The following is a 24743-nucleotide window of genomic DNA, read 5'->3' on the forward strand; positions in this document are numbered from 1 at the left end:
ATGTTTCATAACATTTGTTAAAGGAATAGTTCACCCTAAAATTAACATTTTCTGAAAATTTACCCTCAGGCTTTCCAAGATTAGTTTGTTTCTAAATCACAACAGATTAGGAGAAATTTAGCATTACATTATTGCTCACCAGCAAATCTTTTGCAGTGAATGGGTGCCATCAGAATGAGACTCCATATAAAACATCACAATAATCCACAAGCAATCCACATTAAAATCTTGTGAAGTGAAAATCTGTGTTTGTGAGAAATAAATCCATCATTTAAGCATTTTATCTTTAAACCATCACTGGCCAAAATACCGGTTTATAATCCAGTAACACTCAAATAACGCTCCACCCCCTGTCCTCTCAAAATGAAAATCCACTGTTCAGAACTTTTTTTTATTGTTCCTGTTTTTGTTCTTGATCTATCCATATTTCCCTTCTGATTCATACGAGGTGACTTTCACTGGAGAAAGTAATATTAGGGATGTCATTTTTAATATAAAAGAATGTTTTGAGGTTAAATACTAGATTTAATAATAATAAAATAAAAAACGATCTATGTCTTGGATGGCCAGGGGGTGAGTATATTTACAGCACATTTTTTATTTTTGGGAGAATTCCTCCTCTAAATGTTTGAAAATACAAAACTTTTAAACCCAAAAGGCTTTTTTTTTCCCTCAACTTGATCGCTCGCACGCACACACACACACACACACACACACACCTCAGAAGTCAGCATTTGAGTAATACATGAACATCAAAACTACTGACACGTGTGCTGAACATCTTTAAAAGAGAAACACAAAAGCGAGCCTTTGCACTGAGATATTTAGGTACCTGTGCAGCCAAGCAGCAGGCAGGATATTAAAAGAGCTCATGTTCAGAGATCACTGTATTCTTTTCTGGCTTGCAAAAACTAAATATCAGAATAACACATCACTACTCCACAAATGTTTTTGTACTGAAACAGAAATGAAAATTAAATGTTTTTGAGCAATGTTGCTTGGGCAACTTTGGGCAATGTTGCTATCAACAGGCAAACAGGTGAAGACAGGGCCCACGATGGAAAATATCCAGATAAAAATGTGTAGGAAAGTGGCAAAAGTTGCCCTGTGTATCATCAGCCTTACTATAACAAAGCATGCCTAATTTTGGTAAGAGAAAAAATCTGACTCGCGATAATGCAATAACATGTTCAGTATTAGGATTTTTAAGATAAAACAACATGGTCATAATGTGATACTTTAAACCGATACTTTTAGAAATCATCAGAAATTATATATCAACTGAAAACTTAAAATCTCAAAATTAATCCTTTAAAACCCATTTTAAAATCAGACATTGCATTGCCATGTAAATGGTACATTAATATCAGGTTACAAAATGTCTTCATTCATGAATTATCAAAAAGTTTAAATCGTGCACTATAAAGTCTATGTTCAAAGATGTGAGTGACAGTTACGGGGTTTTGAACTACATTACAGTAGACTGAGCTGCATGTATCTCACATTCTCAAAGTACATTTGAAATCAAGATGCACCCTGTTGACTTACACGCCCCTGACCTTATCATGAACTATTCATCAGAGAGAAAAATATATTTCATCAATACTTGATAACCAGCTCCACCTTTGAAACAACATTCTTTTCCAGCTGATGAATGTTAACTAATAAACAAACAGCTACACTACTGGGGTCAGCAAACAAACATTTATTTATTTATTTTTAATATGTCTCTCATGCTCTTTAAAGCTGCATTTAATTGATCAGTAAAACGGTATCAAATAACAGTAAAAAATAACAGTTACTAAAAAAGAAAAAAAATGTTTTTGCTGGATTCAGCCAGTTGGGTCTGGCAACGCAGCATAACATAACATGACATAAATGGATTTTATTCATTATAATAATGGGTGTAATTTAATTTGATGTTAAAATATGTTTCAGTACTGTTTGTTTTTGGTCACAACATCCCTCAGCTACGAGCGAAACGCGAGATCTAAAGTTAGCAGTTCCCTCATGAACAGCAGCCCTTCACCAGCTCAGATTCTGATGAAACACTGGCACAAGAATGAATACTATTTCGGTAAAAAGCGATTAGAGAGAATGGTTGAATACACTTAAATTAAAATGCTACTTTTAAAATTTGCCCTTTTTATTTCTAAAATGCTTGTTAAATGAGTTTAAATGTAATATTGTAAACTATTCTGTATTCACTCAAATAAATTCAATTTGTCTTGTATTATGTCCATGGGTGTTCTTGCTTGATAATAAATGTTATTCTTTTGATAATTGCTGTTGCCTATAGTAATTCTGTGTGTGATTTTTAATTTCCAGCCCATTTTAGCAAGACGGCAAAATATAATAATCTTTAAACAATAGATGACTTAAATTAAACAACCAAGTATATGTTGTCCAAAATCTACCCAGCACTGGGTTGCCAAATAACCCAAGTTGGGTTGTTTTTAACCCAGGATTTTTAGAGTGTACCATGCCCAAACTGTATCAAGCTCAAATCTAGCCTGAAATCATCTCTAAATGTCATACATAATCATACAGCACCAAGTGCTGGAGCAGCATTATGAAACAACACTAGGACATTTTCTACAAGTGCTTTTAATATCTGAACTGGTGAGATTATACAACAAGTGACTCTCAACTGAGTCACTGAATATTTGAAAAATTTAGCTGTCGCTTCTGGTCGGAGAGAAAAATGGGGTTTAACTTTCAACTTCCTGTGAACTGAGCTAAACAGAGAGTGGATATTAGGAAACAGAAGACATGACAAAAAACGTGATGGCTAAAAAGCGTTATAGAGGAGCTCAGAGATACTCTGAGCAACAATAGCTAATCACATGTGACATTAATAACTTTTTAACCTCAATATATCAACACACAGTGTCAACCAAGATCACTTAGATGCTGTTTAATTATGTCAGTTTTACTACATTTTCTTAATCATACTGTTTAAATTATTATCATGGTCTTTAACAGTCTTTTAATCTGTAGTGAAACTTTCCAGACAAAAGTTTCGATAGATGTTTGATCCTTTTTAACATGAGGTGGAAAGGGACATTCTGTCATGATAAAAGGTAAATCAAGCTTTCAAAGGTGTCAAACCAAAGGTTCATTGTTACTCGTCTACTGTGGAAAAGGGAACAAATGTTTCTTTGGAACAAACATCTAGCATGAGACAGCAATAAAATGAACAAAGATTTAAAGGCATAAAGGAAAATATTATTGTGCAAGAGAAGATTTAATTATTATCCTTATATAAAAATTAAGCAATAAGATACCATAACAAGCACTGATAAGACACGTGTGTGTATATATATTATGGGTGTAATGGTACACAAACATGATATGTTTTGCACTACACGCCTCTGTGCACTACCTCAGTTTTTACGGCACTGTTTGGTATCATTTTGGTACAGAAGGAGGAAAAAAAAATAAACATTACAATGCAATGACTTAGGTGTCCTTGAGCAAGGCACCGAACACCCAACTGCTCCCTGGGCACCGCTGGATAAATGGCTGGCCATTGCTCTGGGTGTGTGTTCACGGTGTGTGTGTGTTTACTGCTATGTGTGTGCACTTTGGATGGGATAAATGCAGAGCATGAATTCTGAGTATGGGTCACCATACTTGGCTGTATGTCACGTCACTTATATATATATATATATATATATATATATATATATATATATATATATATATATATATATATATATATATATATATATATATATATATTTATTTTGTTAGGGATAATAGTTTATCTCAGTTTTTAGAAACTTAAGTCATAACTTGTTTAAAAAAAATATTTATATTGCTTTAGGAGTGTTAAAAATAGCGGTTTCCCCAGTAGCTCTGTACACAAGGCATCACTGCGCTCACAAACACTGCTTTATGAGGCATTACAGCCATGATGAAATTAATCTGAGACCAATCGAACCAATCACCGCAGTAGCGACATTTAATGGAAGGGCTTGGAAAAATGAATCATTAAGTGAATCATTTGAGAGTCACTGAGCAAGTAAGGTAAAAATAAATGCATGTTATAAAACAATGAGACCGTTTTTGACCTTGCATCCATGTCAACCTATTGTTGAGAGGGGTGGTGGGGGGGTGTTATATTTAGAATATATATTCTCATTTAGAATGCAGTCAGTCAGACCATTCATTTTGTCATTAATTGTAATAATCCAGTGATCCACAGCTAGTGCTCTGATTTCATCGTCATCCAGTCTAAACTGAATGAACTGACATGAACAAACAGAACAAACATTGTATATAATATACATACACGTATATAAAATTTAAGTGAACCATTTTATATGCTCTCATGATAACATAATATGGCTTAAGATAAAACTGATTGTTTATTCTGAAAGGAAAGCCACTGAAAAAGGAACAAAAATAGTGAACACTGTTTAAGCATCATAACATCTCATGTGTGGTCTCAGCGCTGATCCCAGAAGACACAAACAGTCTATTTTTCTCTCTCTTAAACATGCGCACACACACACATTCCCGCACAGACTGGTCTCTGTGGATCCCCCCAAAGTAAACGGTTTGGTCTCAGTCTCTAACACGCACAGACAGGCTTAAAATTGTTTGGTGCTGCTCAAGGAAGGAGTTCAAGCGTGCACTGATCTGCAGAGAAAAGCACATATACTGTCCTCGTTACACCTACAGATCATGATACACAATGCTAACGGATGATTCCTCCAGATGAATGCAATACGTTTGCCATTGTGTGCTGCTGGTGGTTTTGCCTGAAATTACACATTTTAAAAGTGAAAACATCGTGGGATGATTCTCACAAAGAAAGGAAAATTATAAAAAAAAATTACATAGGCTATTTATTTTTATTTTTCAAATACATTTTTGACTTAAAGATAATAAAGCCTACTTTAGAACCAAAATAATTGCTTGCAATGTGACAACATTTACATGACATTAAAGTAATGCAAAGAAAAAAGAGAGATAATTATACAGCATTTATAAATAATGACTTAAATACATTTAGTAAAATTAATACAATTAAAATGATTAATGTAATAAAACAATATATCAAATATATAATATTATACATATATTTATAATATAATAATTTTCTAGATTTATAAATTAATTATAATATACTATTATCATTGTTTTTGCAAACAAATTGATAATATTAATATAATTTCATTTTTATTTTAGTGTTACTGGTATTTATTTTAATAGAAAAAAATGACAGTATTTACTGTAATACAGTAAAAAAAACAGAATTACAGTAACAAGAATCCTCATGAAAAATAGGAAACCCTAAAAGAATGGAAAAAACAACAACACCCTAATTATATCTATCATCATAACGTGAAATAATATTCTTAATGTAAAATAATGTAAAACAATTATTGCAATTAAATGCACACAAAAATCCTGTACCCTTGAACAGACACCAGTGAATTCATACCATATTTATGATGTAAAAACATAGGCTAATATAGGTTCTCATGATGCGTGTTATTAGCTTTGACTGTTTTCTAAAGCCTTGGGACAGACTTTTCATGTTAGGTGATGATTATGATTCACATCACAGAAACAGACAGTTGTTGCATAATGCAGTCCAATAATCTCATGCATTTGCTTTGTTGCTGTTTACTGTGAATGCTCCCCCGTGTGACACCGCAACATCGCCCTGTACCAAGATAATTTACAAACATCCATCCCTTCGACAAAGATTAACGCTGAAAGTGTACCAACACGACTGAAATATCGGTCCTCTCGCAGTCAGGCCTGTCTGTTCAGCGCATCCACACCATTGCCCCCCAAAAAACTTTCGGCCGGTCTGGAGAGCAGAGCACATAAAAGATGCAGCGAAGAGCTTGTGTAGAATTGTCAGATTGTCAGGCGGTGGAGCGAACGAGAGAACGCTCGGCTGTCTCTGTCGTTTTCGCTAATGCAGCTTCACCCTGACAGCAGCAGAAATGTTCCCCGGCTCACGGCCAACTCAAAGCACAGGTAGAACGGAGGAAAACATCCATTTTTCATTGGGATGTTTTCCCTGGGAGCCAGAAGACGATTTAAAAATCTGCCCCTGCCGGGAAATTGTGCATTCTGCGAGTGGCCTGGGCGAACAGAATAACATTTGAATATAAATTGATTTCGTTTCAAATGGACAGCAGTTTTGAGAGTAGATAAAAGTGCGCTAAAAGACACCGAGTCCAGTCTCTGAGCAATTTCCAGCCACACAGACTAGCTAGGCCTCATATTTAAAACATAGGTTAAAGATGCTATAAGCTGTTAGCCAGGGACCTCAACACCTCAACACACTTATGTCGAATGTAAGAAGTCGTGCTCGCCGCTTTAGACTCGCCGCTCTCGAACAACTGTGGCGTGATACATTGCTGCTTTCCAGCGGCTGCCTTTGAGATACTGTTTTAGGTAAAGCTTTGGCTCTGTTAGAGCAATACTGATAAGAGATGGCTATCACTCTGCTCTCTGTGAATGATGAATACTACACACACCATCAGAACCTCACATGAACGCGGTTCTCCAAGCTCTGTGCACACAAGCCAAATCCCTAACCACACATTTCAAACCCGCCATCAAACACCGTACATCCAAGACCCCAAAAGCAGATTATCTTCCAGAGCTTTGGAGAACTACGCTCTAAAAAAGCATGGTTCTTTACACATGGCAGTTTTATTTATAACCATATCTTCCTGAAGAATAATTTTTAATGCTAAAATAGTTACACGTTAGAATTTTTGTTTTTAAATCTTCAACTATCAAAAATTCGTTCAAAGCCATCAAATTATTGATTTTCTGGAGCTCAATCATTCAACTACACAGACTGTCAACATGTTCTTAACAGACACGTGATGTCCTTTTAACCCACATCAAAGCCACCATTAAATATCATCTATTCCAGTCCAGTATAAAGCAAATTATCTAGATGTTTGGAGAACTATAGTCTAAAAAACTAGGGCTCTTTAAAAGTTCTTTACACATAGCGTCAGTACTGTTTAGAACCGTAGTGTCCTGAAGCACTATTTTATGCTAAAATGTTTGTGTGTGTTATACTTTAGGTTTCTTTGTTCCTGCCTGTTTTTAAATCTGTAACTGTCAAAAATCATTTAAAGGCACCTCAATATTAACTTTCTGGAGCTCACCCAAACACACTCTCAGCAGGTATGTGGTATCGTTCTCCAAATGTAAGTGACAGAGATATTGTATTTATCATCCATTACATACAAACAATATTATTTATTAATGTTCATTGTCAATTATCATTCATCAACGTATTGAGCAAATAACTGTTGCTAGAGCACTGTCAATTTGCTACAATTTCATATCAAATAAAAAACAACAACTAATTAACATCAGTTAACCGTCAGTTTTTAATGTAAAACCCTGATATACTGTAGGCTACAAGGTATATGAAGACATTACGTTAAGAAATAAAACATAAATGTGTTATAATTTAGCACAGTTCTTTATGAATTGGTTCTTCTATTGTCACAAGCTGAAGAGCCCTTATCTGCTCCTGTTTAGAGTGTATTTAACAACATCTCTTCTCGCAATCTGCAGGTTTTTCTCTCTCATTTAACTTGCACTCTCCTCATTTGTGGCTCTCTGGGGAATGCAGAGGGAGAAACCGTTTCTTCGACTTTTGAGAAGTGTATCCTGCGCAGACTTTGGTTTCGTAATAGTGTTGGAGACACCCTTTGTCTGCTCTCTGGGCTTGTGCTGCTTTTGTTCTGGAAAGTTCTTCCCATTCACATCAGGCTTGTGAGTGATAGCACTGCGAGATGCCTTCGGTTGCAGCAGACCTGAACGTGTCTCTGGAACGACAGCGAGGAGTGATTAGCGACTGCCTTGTGATGTTTCTACTTGCGTGAGACTTGTGTTCCAGAGCTTTATTTTTTCTTTCCATTATATCAAGCTTAACACTCTTTAAAAAAAAACAAATCAGAGTGAACAAGTTGCAGAGAAATGAAAACGGAGTCTATGATCAAATCTCACCATTATCCTCCACTGACAGGCGAATACCAGCTCACAAAATGAATAGTGTGGGGTTGCTAAGCAACGTGCAGATTCTGACGATAACCACGTACTGTAACATGAAGAGAGAACCTGAAGTCTGATCACATGACTGTGACCGAGCAGAAAATCAGAAAGTGCTTTTATCGACTACTAAATTATGTTGACGGGAGCTATATGACAGATTTTAAACAATCATGTTTGCCGGTGTTTGCTAGCTGGATGCCGGATACTGATTGGCCACTTAAAGCAGCTGGAAATGACATGGAGCAGAAACCACAAAAGGAACATTGTGTGGGAGAATTCAGTTCATGGTCTGCTAGGTCAGTGTCAGATGCTTTGAGTCCTTTTAATGTATTATTTTTGGCTATTGTTCCATTTTAATGGATGGCAAAGTAAAAGATTTGACTGAAAGATAAAGCAAAAATGATGAGCCAGAGTCAAACTTGTGGTACCAAAGCTCATTGTGTCAGAGTGCAAATTTGCCAAGTAGGACATGCTTCTGGACTTTGAGTTGGTTATAATGCAACAATTTCATTCTATATTCATAAACTAACTGCCATTAAACACTAGAGGATGTGCAAACTGCATTAAAAATGGAAAAGGCGCACAAGCTTGAAAATGACTCTAAATAAAATGCACGTTTTGAACTGAAGGTTCATTCAGATTTGCATCGATTTGTTGATCAAGGAACATGTCCTACTTAGCAAAATCACAGAAAGTGTGTTGAGCGTATCCGCTAACTACTGGGCGTAACTGGGTAAACAAAATAAATAAAAATTGCACTAACAGCCTGTTGGTGCACATCTCAAGCTTTGACTCCTCGTCCATGCATGAATCTTTCTGCAATTCCAGTGTTTTCATTCATGCGTCTAGGGTTTTGGCTGCTACAAAATAGATTTATCACACAGTATTCATCTACTACCAGCTTCAGCACAGCTCACTGGATTTTCAGAGTGCATAACTGTGCCATTAAGTTGCTTTCAGAGCCTGGTATCTTCCTAGTAGGGGATCCTGACTGTAAGTATCAATAAGCATCACAAACCCACAAGCCACAGTCAATGAGCTGGTGCGCCTCACAGCACTGAGGAAAGCAGTCAGCAGAACATGACTCAGTGCACAGTAAATACACTGACGCAATATGGTACGAGAGGCCATGAATAACCACAACTAAAAAATTTTGATACTTACAGTTTGGACTTTTAAAAGTCTATTACTATCACAAGGCCACTTCACAATAAAGACATACAAATAATAGACACAAAAAAAAGACTACACACTACTGTTCAAAATTTTGAGGTTTTATTTTATTATTATTATTATTATTTAATTATTTTAAAAAAGAATGTGTTAAATGTATCAAAAGTGATGAAAATGCTTTTATAATGTTACAAAAGTTTTCTATTTCAAATAAATGTTGTTCTTTTGAACTTAAAGGTCCTGTTTTTCATGCTTTTTTGAAGCTTTGATTGTGCTTACAGTGTGCAATATAACGTGTTCATGTTTTGCGTGTAAAAAAAAACACAGTATTTTTCACACAATTCACCTATCTGTATACCGCTGTTTTCACTGTCATAAAAAACTGTCTTCCTTGTTTCTATAAAGTCCCTCCTTCAGGGAAATACGTGGCGAGCTCTGCTTGTGCCAGCAGTTCCTGTGTTGTGATTCGGGAATAAAATTTTCGGGAACCAAGTTAAACATAAATTGTTACTATTAATCTCCAAGTACAGCATCCCTGGGAAGGCCAAACAAAGATGATTGGACTCAGAGATGAAAATAACAGCGTTTCGACGACATGGCGACAAACACAAACGCAGCTCTTCATTCTTCTCGTCGGAGAGCAACAAGACCACGCCCCCCTTTTTGTGTATTCATGTGGGCGGAGGCTAGTCAAAAAACTGTTTTAGTGACGTCATTCCTGCAGGAACTAGAGGGATGAAGTCTAAACGGGTCGATTTTTTGCAGGTGAATTCTGTTAAATCAAATATCTCGCTTGGCATTGAACTTTGAGCTTTAGAATTTTACAAATATTATTTATACTCTAACAACAACATTACACACTAACTAAAGTTTAAAACATGGGATCACAAAGAAGGGGACCTTTAAAATAATCCGGAAAAAACTGTATTATGATCTCCACACAACATGTAATCTTATGGTACTAGTGTGCACCATTTAAGGGAAAAGAACCTAAGCTAAAGGTACAGTTTTGGCACATTTTTACTAGTCTTCATAATCATCAAACATTTATCACATCATAGTTGTGCTACTTCCAGTCCTAAAAGTTAGATCAAAAGGTCTCTACTGTAACATTTCCATAAAACCTTAAAGCATATTTACTGTCAATTTAATGCATTTCAAATAGTCAAACTTTGGTCATTAGACGCCTTCCAAAACTAGAAAAAGCTGAGAAAAGGAAAAGAGAAAAGTGGAGCGAAAGCTATAGAGAGGAAGTAAATAAGTCATATTGTTTTCTCCCACCGACTATTTATGAATCCGGCTAATGCTCTAGGTGACAGTTTTTGGTTTAACATTTAAATAATTTTCACATCAGAATTCCATTCGTGACAGAGAAGGATGAGATGTAAATGTGCAATGAAATTTCACTGCAGAGAACATCCCACGATCCTCCTCGGCACATAGGCACGCTATATGTCGTGCCTCAGCCGCCCGGCCCAAGTATGTCTGTTTTCCATCCCATAATGGAACCTTTGCTTTCTTTTCATTTACATCTGTTTGAACAGGGTACCTGGCATGGCACAGAAATCATTGCACAGCAGGGGAAACTATTTGCATTGTAGCTCCATTTGCTCTGATGAATTTTTCAGAAAGATGTGACAACCTCATGCATACTGATATGATGCCTCTGTTTTGCATACAGCTCCTACGAAACTGGTCTTAATCTTGTGTTAAGGCTAAAGCACCTAAATGGACAGTTTGAGAAACAGAAGACATGAGAACCCGGCATTCTGAGGAGGACATAAGACGAGGGCCGATTTAAATAAGTGTCCCCCGTCTCTCGAGGTTACAGCACAAACTCCTCGGCTCAGGCACTCACTAAATAATGAGACAAGACAAGAACAGTAGAACTAATCTAACTGCTTTAAAGAGTGCGAGAGACTGGATGAGTGAGAGGAGAGAGGGAGAGGTGAGGCGATGCGGGGAGAGAAAGAGGAGAAGATAAGACATAATCAGGCGTGAATACAATCTACAAAACGTACAGATATAATTTGGTATTCCAGCAAGGGTTTCTGCCTCAGCAGTGAGGAAAAGCAATCATCATTTGCAGGAGAATGTGCCGAGAGTTCCTTTAGATCACTGCTGCTCAAATGCATCAATCAAGATCTCAGACAAACCCCAGATCAGTGGCTTTGTTCAGACACGCAGTAGAAATACAGTTTAAATACAGAGTAAATACAGGTTTTTAATATGAAACTACTATGTGGAATTGTACTAATCAGACTACAAACAACTAAACAAATGAGAATTGGATCTATATATGTAGTTTTCATCAGGTTTGTAGGATTACATTTTTGCTGAACATTTGGATCCAGAGTCAAATCCATTTAGTTGTTTGTAGTATGAACAGCAGAAACCTCATTTTACAAACTTGATACAAACAGACCCAGCTCACATTTGTGGTTGTGTTTTTTTTTTCTTTTTGCCTCTTAAACGATCTGATTTGTAAAAAATAAGATTTGCTGATCAAGATATACACAACTAAACATATGATTGCAAATGAATTAGATTTAAATCCATTTAGTTGCTTGTAGTCTAATAAGAATTCTACAAAAAAGGGTTTGGATCCATATGTTTAGTTTGAACAGCAAATCTGTTTTTTTTTTAAAACCCGATCATCAGAAAGGAGCCAATTAACATCCAATATGTTTATAGTCTGAACGGCAGGAAAATAACTGAAATCTCTTTTAATGATCAGGTTTGCTCTTTGCTGTTCAGACTACACACAATTAAACATATGGATGTTACAATTAAACTAATCGAATTGTTCATATAGTCTAAAACCACGAAATTTTTTTTTAAATAATGATTAAATATAAACAAATGAATAAATAAATATAAAGAAATAAATTAAAATACATTTGCACAAACAAACATACAACTAAACTGGCTGGATGAATCTAAGCAGCTCCAACTCACATCCATGTTTTCTTCTGCAGTTCAGATGATAAATAGCCAAATAGATTTGAGTGTGATCCATACTGATTCATCAAGTTTGTGTAGCCAGAACTGTTTGTGTTTCAATATTTTTTGAAGATTTTATTTTGGCCTTGAACAGATACTTACTGTAAACACTACCTCAAAGTAATGAACGAACCATCCTGAGGCCAACAAAAATTCAATAACCATATTATTATTTAAAATATGATGCTACTGTAGAAACCCTCTCTCCAAAAGCCAGCTCTCTAAAGACATGTCAGCCAGTCTGACGTCAGCAAACCAAACACGTAATATAAGTGACAGGCTTAGAGCTAAAAAAAAAAAAAAAACTGCATTCTGCTTCCCTGATTGTTCTTTTTCATGCATGGTATATTAGAAAGTCATTTAAAGCACCTTTAATACACACTATCATGCCAACAGAGACTGTTAATAATAATAACAATAACATGAAGAAGAATGTTTCAGTAGAGAGACGGAAGTATTGATGTTTAACAGGCTCAGGTGTTCAATATAATTGACAACAACAGCTGCCATGAACAAGCCAAGCATTTCTCTGTCTATTACAAGTCCAATTGTCTTTAAAGAGCTCGCTGCCTCGCGGACTCAGAAAAACACCCTGTCTCGACACCCCCATTAAACCGGAAAATAATGACTGAGCGCAAATGGACCGAGTTCCTTTCGCAACATGAATTACATCATACCGGTAAATAGAGTGACCCGTCCTAATTAGAGGACAGAATAACAGGATTGTTACAGTAATCTCGGCCTATTGCTCTGCGGCGCCGCTGTCACTGACTGAGAGCAAAAAAAAAAAAACAGGAGCGGGAACTCGAGCTAAATCTATTCATTAGCCATAGTCTCCAATGCAATCAATAACACGCCTTTCCAATTACACCGGCCGAGATCCGCAGGAAATTTGTGCTGTACTTAAAGCGGTTAGCAGCATGGACTGCTGCGAGAGTTCTTCACTAGACTCCCCTTGAGCCTAACAAACTAGAAATGTAGAAACAGCTCTCACCCCTTACTGGGTTCTTCTTATTTTAATATGTGCTCTGAAAATGTGTTTTTATCGTCCTAATTGACTGCAGATTCAATACGGCCTCAGCTGTGATTCAACTACCACTTTTTTTCTTCCCCGGAGCTATAAAAATTCTTTATACGCTTTTTAATCAATGTTTTCATAGATACATCTGTGGGAAATGATCAGGATAATGAAATATAACGCAGTCTGTTTACATCCACTTCAACAGCCCAATCTTCCGACGGAGATTGTGGTGTTCGGCTTAAGGGGCAACAGACGTAATCACCGTATTGTGTTTACAAAACCCTCAATAAGCGACTATTCAGAAGTCAGCTAGCATGCTGAATAAGAGCATTATAGTGCACACTTTAGGGTGAATGTCACATTGCATGACTCCACAACCATTTTGTGGGAACTCAAGCAACCAGAATATTTCCCTTAACATGACAGAAAATAAAGCAGCATCAATTCTGAGAAAAGCCGTTACATCATTTGTTTGCTTGGATCGATAGCTAATGATAAGTTATTGTTAACTAAAACAACTAAAAGCTGTTTTCAGTAACTTAAAAATAAAGCTGGTTAAAACAAAATCTAAACATTCAGTGAAAAATGTTAAGGCCTTGTTTCACAGACAGGGCTTATCTTATCAGAGCTTTTTTTTTTTTTTTTTTTACTTTAAATTAAATAATATATTTATAGAATTAAAGTTTTATTCCAAATGCCACATGGATTGATCGCTAAAGGCTCATCCACACAAAGCCAGAGGTTTCCCCATCCAATCTTTTTTCCTCATTCTTCCGTAAACACAGCGTTGTCTCAAAAACTACACAAAACCACTGAAACCAACTCAAAACGTTGTAGTATACATGCCAGACTAGTATGTGGCTCTGTAGTTCTGTCACAGAGATGCACTAAAATTGGAGAAGACTTCTTTGAGCATGCGCACAAACCTTACGCGCTGAATACAAACCCAGAACAACAAAAAATAAAAGGTAGTAAAGTTAGTTAAGCTCAGTAGCTTCTGCAGCAAGAACACAAGCATGTAGTCCGCCATTGTTGTTGTTGTTGCTGATACGTGACGTAGCAGTGTATGACTAGTGTCAAGACATGGGGTGATGACATTATCGTTTCACAAAAGATAAGGATTGGCTGTACACACAAAAACACAAGGGGGTCATCTTCAGATTTATCCACTCTGGGACGCGGTTTCAACGAAAAGCGGTTTCAGGCTCCCAAAATTTCAGATCCATCTGAACGAAAAGCCAATATGATAATACATTTTTACGTATACAGCTGTGTGCAAGGGGCCTTAATATGTTCACATTGTAAACTAAAAATTAAACTTGTGAAATAAAGCTGGAATAAATCTAAACATTATATGGGGAAAATATATATATATTTTTTAAATACATTTAACTTCAAGATACACAGGAAACAAATTTACACTGAAGTACTAAAATAACTAAAAAGTTAACTAAAAATAAATTAAGTTTTGCTTGTAAATGCCTTTTGGAATTACAGCTAATAACCAGTTTTCTTATTTTTAACTAAAACTAAAACTATTAAAAATCAGTTTTGGTAATGAAAGAAAAAATCTGAAATAAAGTTACATTAGATTAAAAACTTAAACTTATTTATTTTAGTCATTTGCCAAGGCAATATTTCTAATATGCATTTTTTTTCAGGTAAAATCACTATCATTCTAATTAGATTGTAAGAGCAGACTGATTGCTATAAAAGGAGGGTAGAAGCACTTCCAGTCATTGTGTTCTTGTTAGCAATGGTTAAGTCCAAAGAAAGACATGCAGCCATCATCACTTTGCATCAAAATGGCCTCACATTCAAGGAAATTGTTTAACAAGAAATATTTCACCTGAAAGAACCATTTACCTGATCATCAAGTACTTCAAGGAGAGAGGTTGGACTGCAGTGAAGAAGTCTTCAGGACGTCCCATAGTGTCCAGCAAGCGCCAGGACCATCTCCTCCTGAGGAGTCAGCTAGGGAATCATGTCTCTAGCCATGCTGAGCTTGCTCAGGTAGGACAGCAGGTTGGTGTGAAAGCATCTGCATGCACAGTGAGGCCAGGACTTTTGGACAACGGCCTGTGTCAAGAAGGGCAGTAAAGAAGCCACTTCTCTCCAAGAAAGGACAGACTGAAATTCTGCAGGAAGTACAAGGAATGGAAGTGGGAGTGGGCTCTATCATAATTCTGCCCAAATACACTGCCAAGAATAAAGAATGGTATCAAAACGTCCAGCAAGAGCGACTTTCTTCAAAGATCCATGAGCAATTTGGTGATGATCTGTGCATTATCCAGCATGATGGAGCACCATGTCACAAAGCAAGAGTGATAAAGTGGCTCAAAGCTCATTACACTGAAATTTTGGATTTGTGGCGAGGCAACTCCCCAGTTCTCAATCCCATAGAGAACCTGTGGTCAGTCCTCAAAAGGCGAGTGGGCAAGCAGAAGCCCACAAATTGTGATCAACTCCAAGAACTGATAAGGCAAGAATGGATCCCCATCATTCAGGATTTGGCCCAGAAGCTAATATCCAGCAACAAAGAAGAAGACGGCTCAACACTGTAAATATTGACCAATTATAAATTATATATTTTTTGCAAAAATGTATGATCTGCTTATCATTGTTCTTCAGTATACCATAGAAACATGTGGAAAAATAATCTACAAATACTGAAGCAGCAAACTTTGCAAAACACAAAGTTGGTCACTGCCAAAACTTTTGGCCATGACCATAAACAATATTGTATATATATATATATATATATATATACATACATACATACATACTGTACACAGACACACACACACACACACACACACACACACAATACTACAACATAACACAACAAATGATAAAATAGTAAGCAACAAGGGCAGAAATGGAGGCACATAAAATTTCATTTTGCCCTGACCAGACTACGAACAGCACAGATATTCTTCATGTCAGTGCAATCAGTGTGACAGCTGGTCACCAAGGCAACGGACAACAATTCTCAGAGGCATAAATTGCAAGAAGTGCTGTTTTGCATCACCCGGGGGTTTGCGTGCAACAACAGCCCGTCGTTTGTTTTACAGACACGCACACACACATCCCCTTTCCGAAACAGTGGCGATAATGCTGTTTACATCATCTCTCACCGAACGGACAGGGACAATCACAATTATCTGGATATATCTGATGAGCTTGCGAGCGTGTGCGGTGACAGCCCTATGTGTTTGTGTGATATAAATAGCCCTGTTGTAGCCGGGAGGAAGGGAGTGTGAACGACTGAACGTGTGCCATAACAATGCTATGATGTCTTCCTGTGGAGGCCTGCACCCCTGGCCCCGCCCCCCACCTGCTTTAGCTGGGTAATGAAATATGTCTGCTGTGATGTATGGCTGCTGGATAGCTCCAAATCGAAAATTAAATCACACTAACTTAATTTGCGGTCAGGGCAATCAAACTACTTGTTTTGGCCAGAGTATTTCAACCCATGCTGGCAATGAATTCATCTTGGTGAGAGGCCTGTCAGAGAGAGGCATGTTTGCGGGTACCACCTCCAGCTGTAGAGAGAGCTGTGTGGTCCAGAGGGCAGCAGGATGCTGGCGGCAACTGTATCAAGAGTATTATCATCTGAAAAACAGCAGTGAGGAGCATCCTGAGGCAGGCTATTCAAGATCTCATAGGAACAGTATTAAAAAAAAAGTTATAGATACCACACTTCCATATGTTGCAATTTAATGTTCCAGTGAACCAAAATATTTTTTGACAATTAAATATGTTATTTAGCGTAATAAAAGCTCAAACAAAACAAAACATAAACCTAAAAAAAACCAAAACAAACAAACCAATCCAAAATAAAGCAAACCAATTCAAAACAAAATAAAACAAACAAAAATAAAACATAAAACAATTAAATAAAAAGCTGTTCGAAAATAAAATCAAACCAACAGACAAATCGATCCAATCCAAAAATAAATCTAACTGAAAAACAAAACAATCCAAATCAAAAAGTAAAAACAATTAAAAAAATAAATAATTCAAAACAAAATCCCAAACAAATCAAACCCCAACAAAAAGCAAAATCCAATCCAATCTAAAACAAAAACAAAATTATAAAACAATTCCAAACTAAAAATCAAAAAACAAAAAACAAATCAATTCATAAAAAAAAAAAAAAAAAATCCAAGCCAATCCAAAAGAAATCAAACCAATCAAAAACAAAATCCATTCAAAAACAAACAGTCAAAATTGTATACAAATCGATCCAAAACCAAACCCTGGCTGATTAAAAGTGAGGATTTCAAAGTTCCTACTGGAAATGTGCAACATGAAAGTGAAAGTGAAGTGAAAGTGAAGTGACATTCAGCCAAGTATGGTGACCCATACTCAGAATTTGTGCTCTGCATTTAACCCATCCGAAATGCACACACACAGAGCAGTGAACACACACTGTGAGCACACACCCGGAGCAGTGGGCAGCCATTTATGCTGCGGCGCCCGGGGAGCAGTTGGGGGTTCGATGCCTTGCTCAAGGGCACCTAAGTCATGGTATTGAAGGTGGAGAGAGCACTGTACATTTCCGTCCGGCCCGAGACTAGAACCCACAACCCTTCGATTGGGAGTCCAACCCTCTAACCATTAGGCCACGACTTCCCGCGACATGGCCACGACATGCCACGACATGGCATTTGAAGTCGGATTTCCAATGCATTAAAGTGCCCCATTTGGGATTTATGAAAATTATCTTTCAAGCAGTGTGTAACACAGCTCTAAATGAATGAAAACTTCCTGCAAAGTTTTACATCTGAAAGTGCAGCATGCATGAAGTTATTGTCTCTCAAAAGAAAGTGTTGACTCTAAATCACTGAAACCCACTTGTTCCACGCAGGCTGTAAAACTTGATTTTGCCACTAGGTGCTGCTTTTCCCCGGATCGTCTGGAAGTCGTGGAGCAATAAGGCAAAAATAAATGTATATTATAAGACAATGAAAGTGTTTTTTTGACCTTCCATGCATGTCAACCTGTTGTTGGGGACTCCCAAAACCAAAATATGAACCTTTCATTACCCATTCATTATGGGTAATACCCTTTCATTATGGCAGCTTCCAGTGTTCTAGCATTTTACTTGCTTTAAAAAGTAGTGTTAAACACTCACTTTAAAGCAAATTAAATGCAACAAGTCGAAAAATTACAACATAATAATAATAAAACTTGTTTGCAGAAGCAGGTGCGCAAAATCTTGTAAATTCACATTTCTGATCATTATTATAATGACTTCTTGACTATTCTATCCCTGCAAAACAAATGCTAGCATTGCATTGCCTCATTTATCCTCAATTTAGTTGCTAGGAGACTTCTTTGTCGGCAGTCAAAGCCTGCAAAGCATTGCCACTTGAACACCTGTATGATCTATATCAGTGGTTTTCAACCTGTGGGCCGCGGTGGTATTGCAGGTGGGCCGCCAATTATTTTCTGTTCATTTGTAGTCCATTTCTAGGGCTGTGCGATTAAAAGAAAACGTCCTAAAATCACGATTTGAGCGTGCGCGATTTCTAAATCGCTTTATAGCACAGTTTTCCGTGGCCCTGACCTCCCGTAGTATGCTATCTGATCCAATCAGAATGCATTGCGCCTAGCGCGAGAACAGAGACTGGGCATATGCCTAACTCCATGTTCACACACTGTCTGTGATGCGCCTTTTTTCTGAGCCAATGTTGACGGATCAGAGCGTTCTCACTGCGGTAAAAGGCTAGAAATAAAAATGTGCGAAAATAATTCATTTCTAACACATGAGCATAGAATGAATTTGTTAGTGAACAGGATGCAGTTTAAGTGAGAGGAGACACGTTTTAAGTGTGAACGAGCAAAGGAAATCTGCGTGCGAACAGAGAGATTCGCACTCGTGCATTATTTTAATGTGCTTTCGCGTTATATTTATGCGCTCTCACTGCTGACCGCATACACATACTGTATACACACTGCAAACACCTGAGGCACCGCTACAATTAATGAGCTCTATGAACAATGCATGGCAAAAAAGAAAAAAAAGTCCCTGTATACAGGATTTTTTTATTTTTTTTTTGCCACAAGTCTATACATTTTTTTACATCTTCACTATAGTGATAATTTTGAATTATGTCTGTTCTAGAGATGTTACAACTTTTTGATAAAGCTTTGATTGGTTTTCTTTTGGAAATATGTTTAAAATTAATCCTGAATGCATTTATGATTGTAAAAGCATATCGGTGTGTGTCACAATTGCAAAATTGATCAAAAAAATCGCGATAGTTTTTTTTTTTTTTTGTACATGTTTATTCAATAAATACAGTTTAAAATCTAGCTTCTGAGTACTAAGTTATTAACCCAACAATAGCGGGGTCAGTTAATTTTTTTGAAGTGGGTCGCACAAACATATGTGTTTGGTTGTGTGGGCCGCGAGTTGAAAAAGGTTGGGAACCACTGATCTATATGATCTTATGTAAAGATCTATACATAAGTATCTAAAGATAAGATTAAAAACCAACTTAAAGGGGGGGTGAAATGCTTGTTTTCACTCAATATCCTGTTAATCTTGAGTACCTATAGAGTAGTACTGCATCCTTCATAACTCCAAAAAGTCTTTAGTTTTATTATATTCATAAGAGAAAGATAGTCTGTACCGATTTTTCCCGGAAAAACACGACCGGCTGGAGGCATGACGTGTGGGCGGAGCTAAAGAATCACGAGCGCCAGTAGGCTTTTGCGTTGAGAGCGTTTGGAAGCTGTGACATTACCGTGAGGGAAAAACCATCATCCAAAACAAACCATGGCTTACAGTCAGATTCAGCGTATATTTATGATCCAGAATCAGATCCCGAGGCTGAAACTGAACGAGAACAGCAGCAGCAACGACTTGCTCCGAGCGGGGCTCGAACCCGGGTCTCCGGCATGGGAGGCAGACGCACTAACAAGGAGGCAGAGATATTCGAAATGTATCTTCGAAAATGCAGGGAACAAACAACAACACTTGCACAACTCCGTTGATGCTCGGTAAAAATAAACTCCATCCACTGGTCCCTTAATGCTGTTTTTTTTTTTGGTAATCTGTGAAGGGTTGTTTTGCCCTGGCAACCAAAAACACACTTCTTTTGTGACTTTTCACGACGCTCTCGCTCTGATCAGTGAACGTCTGTTGTGCTCTCAGTGCTCTGCTATACGGGAGCGCGCACTCTTCCGGCAGAAGTGCCTCAGGACCCATATAAGGAAATTCCGCTTCATCTAACGTCACACAGAGCCATACTCGAAAAAAACTTTCCGAAACTTGTGACAAACCGGAAGGAGTATTTTGGGAACAAAAATACTCCTTCAAACGTACAACTTAATTTTTGAAACTTTGTCCATGTTTAGCATGGGAATCCAACTCTTTAACAGTGTAAAAAACTCAGTATGCATGAAATAGCATTTCACCCCCCCCCCCCCCCCCCCCAAATGAAAATTAGAACTGTTGCCTCGGCAAACTAATTGAAGTAAGCTTAAGTACAAAAATAAAAATAAATTAAAGTTAAATAGAAATATGAAAACTAAAACTAATATTACACACACACACACACACACACAAAAACACGTATGAACAAAAGCTAATCCAAATTATTATTTAAAACTTCAACTGCATATAACAATTCTAAAATAACACAATGAGATACTCAGAGATTTTTTAAGTGTGACTTAAGTGTTCAAATACTTCTATGGAATATTCACGTTCACATAAAATGGTGAAACATGTTCTATGCAAGTACATGACCGTGAATAGCAGGCCTAGTTTTAAGGCAACTCTTGCGCCCTCTTGAGTACTGGAGAAAGTCAACGCTAAAGTAAGAAGCGAGCATGAATAGAATACTTTGCTTTTAGTTCCCCAAAAAAAAAAAAAACAAGATATCAAACTTCTAAAAACCTTTCCAAAAAAGTTTCAGCTTCAAAGTTTAGTCTTAAGAGTTTTAAACAGAGAGATATCACCATCACAAACTTTCCAAACCGGCCTCCAAAGAGCGTTTGAAGAATGCTTGTGGCCACTGCAAAGCTGTCTTCAGAGCGCAGATGGTGGAGAGTGAGATGGCCACTTGTTTGGATTCCCCGTCGACGCCTGCGCCGCTCGAAGAAAGAAAATCAATCAGTGAGACAGACTCATCCACCTCTCAAACACTCCAGCACACTCTCACCTGTCACATCATTTATCCAACACAACTGACAGGGCCGGACACACACGCATATTTACACACCTGATACCACACTCGCTCCGTTCAGTCTCTTATGGAATTTCATCCTTTTAGTGCCTCTCTCTTCAAACCATTTATCAGCACTTTATGTGTTTTTGAAGAAGAAAAAGAGAATATATGAATCAGGCCGCATTTGAAACTCGAGCAAGCCTGAAAGGAACACAGAAATGTGCCTCAACAATGAGGCTGCTAAATGAACACAGACACACACACCCAGTTGTTGAAACAAATTTAAACACAAAGACACATTCTCTTTATATTCAATAGCCTGTTTAAATATGTATTCAGGCTCCTCTGCTGCCTCTCTCGTGTTTTATTGAGAGATTCAGGCCATGTGGGGGTTTGGAAGGAAACCCTCCAATTTCAGATTAAATTTAAAGCTGTAAACCCAATCTTCATCCCTTCATCATGACGTCAGGCTCAGAGCTGCCGCATTCATAACCTCACAACACATTCATAAAGCCAGTTTGGCAGCTGTCATAGACCATCAAAGAGATATGAATTAGCATGGGAGGATCACATAAAAGTTCTGTAATATTCAAGAGAATGAACAATTTTTTGACAGTATAATAAAAATATTATATATATATATATATATATATATATATATATATATATATATATATATATATATATATATTCATTTGCCCACGATTCTTTCTTCCATGTAGTTTTTGGGTAAGTTCAGTTTGAAACTTCAGCTTGCTACTCAATTAAAAAAAAATTAAACTTTACACTAATTTAGCCCAGTTTCATCATTATAACTAAAACTATCAACTTTTGTTTTTTTAATTGAAACAACTAACTTGGCAACTAACTGAAACACAATAAGTACTAAATATCATAAAACTGAAAAATAAAAATAAATTAAGGTAATTCGAAATATTAATATTAACTTTTTTTTTTTTTGTTACTAATAACACTTTTAAAGCCTCTAGGTTGCTATAGCCAAACTTTCAATCACTCATGCATATGCCAAATGTTGGTTTCAGTGGTGCCAGCATTAAAAATCTTGGGCTTTGTTGTCTTACGAGTCCAATTGTCTTTCCCACATCCAGGAGATTTAAGCCCCAAAAAGGCTTACCACCTAGACCCCTGCGTGTCCAGAGTGAAACACAGAGGTGGATTAGTGATGGTTTGGCCTGCAATATCATGGCATTTCCTACTGTGCTATATGGACACAGTCCTGCCAAGAACTTCCAAACAATGCTGGAGGACCATGTGCCCCCGTGGTTCAAACATTGTATCCTGAAGGTGATGCCGTGCATCAGGATTATTTTGTCAATTTTATGATAACTTCTAATAAATTCATGTTCAAGCAGCAAACTACAGTGAGTTAGAACTTTTTAACTTGTAACAAACACATATTTTTTTTAAAGCTGATTAAAAAAAAACTGATTTGTGGTTCTGGAACTAAATTATATATTTTTTATTCTTCAGTTAAAATCCAAATCCACAGTCATCATGGCATAAGCTAAATTACATTTATTCAGCGTGTATAATTATTTAATAAATATATTTTACTTGTCACTGGCATTAGTATGGTCATTGCCAAGAGAGACAATGTTATGTGCTCTAACTTTAACATTTCATAAATGTCAAAGATAACAGCATTAAATACTAACAGGCCGTCACATAAAATAACACTTCATTTCAACATTTAATCTCATTATCCAATCTGAAGCAAAGCATGCTGGGAACAAGAAATCCACTACCCAATTTTCAAAGTTAACAAGACAACGTAATTTTTAGATAAATTAAATTAATGCAGAAATTGGAGTTTAAATTATACACAACGTTAATGTAATGATCAACATTGTGTCAACTGAACCCAACAAAGTGTCTGCAACTTGATTAAATGATTAAAGTCGAATTTTTTACTTTTAACATTTTTTAGAATGATACATTTACATAAGTATAAGGTAGTTACAACCCAAAACATAATTAAAAGGACATTCCTCTGAAGCCATTTTACATCTTCATAGTCAAAGTCAATATTTGAAATTCCTTTCCTAGACAACACAGCTCTCAAATCTCTCAAATATTGTGTATCAACACTCATTGCCACAAGTTTGACTTCAGTGACAATGGAAACCAAATGATATTTCACTGACATTAAACCTGATGCAGCATGTCTCCATGTACATATGATACCATCATCTTCATTTCAGCGTCTCATCTTTATTCCATCTCGGTCGGCTACCATGTTTGGCCCACGTTCACCTTTTTTTCTTTTTTACTGTTCAGAAGTTGTGCGCTAACTATCACGTCTTTGAAGGTGTGCGCAACATATGCTGATTACAAACTCTGAGAATCATGTAGGAGGTACAGGCGTGAAATATTTCAATCCATCTGTGGAAACAAAGATTAAAAATAAAAAAAAAAATCCTGAAACACATACATATGAACAATATAAATACATTTTAAATATTAATACATTAAATACATGAACTGCCTTTAACCTCTCACATGTCCTGACCTATGACTGAGCTCATGAATATGAAGCTGGGTTTGTGATATTTATTCAAGCTTAATGTTCGTCTGATGTTTGTTACACGAGTTGTGCATTACATAACTGCCTCCAAATGGCACAGCCTCAGAGTCTTTTGGAGATATGAGATCTGCAGAGTTAAAGGGGCAAACACGCTTCAACACTAATCAACACTCACACAAGTCTCAAAGGTGACTGCTGCATTAAATGGGTGGGTGGAGGTTTCCAGATCAATATGTAAGGCCATATCCACCTACATTACTTGTGTAACCAGACTTTTGACCTTACATATGCACTACTGTAAGTTTAGGGTCAGGAAAATTTTACAATATTTTTCAAAGAAGTCTCTTATGCTCACCAAGGCTGCCCTTATTTGATCAAATAATTCAGAAATATATATATATATATATATATATATATATATATATATATATATATATATATATATATATATATATATATGTATGTGTATATATATATATATATATATATTTTTTTTTTTTTTTTTTTTTTTCTGTGATGGCATGAAGCTGAATTTCAGGTTCCATTATTCTAGCCTTCAAAAAGATCCTTCAGAAAATATTCGGCATGCAAGAAACATTTGTAATCACAATAAATGTTGAAAACCGAAAGAATGTATAGATTAATAGAAAGTTCAAAAGAACAACATTTATCATAACAAATATTGGCCATGGACCGTCTGATGCAAACTGAGCGCAACAATGGCAAGCGCTGACTGAAATAGCCAGGTTCAAGGTATTAG

This window comes from Carassius auratus, chromosome 8, assembly GCF_003368295.1.
Source record: "Carassius auratus strain Wakin chromosome 8, ASM336829v1, whole genome shotgun sequence".
NCBI classification, from domain to species: domain Eukaryota; kingdom Metazoa; phylum Chordata; class Actinopteri; order Cypriniformes; family Cyprinidae; genus Carassius; species Carassius auratus.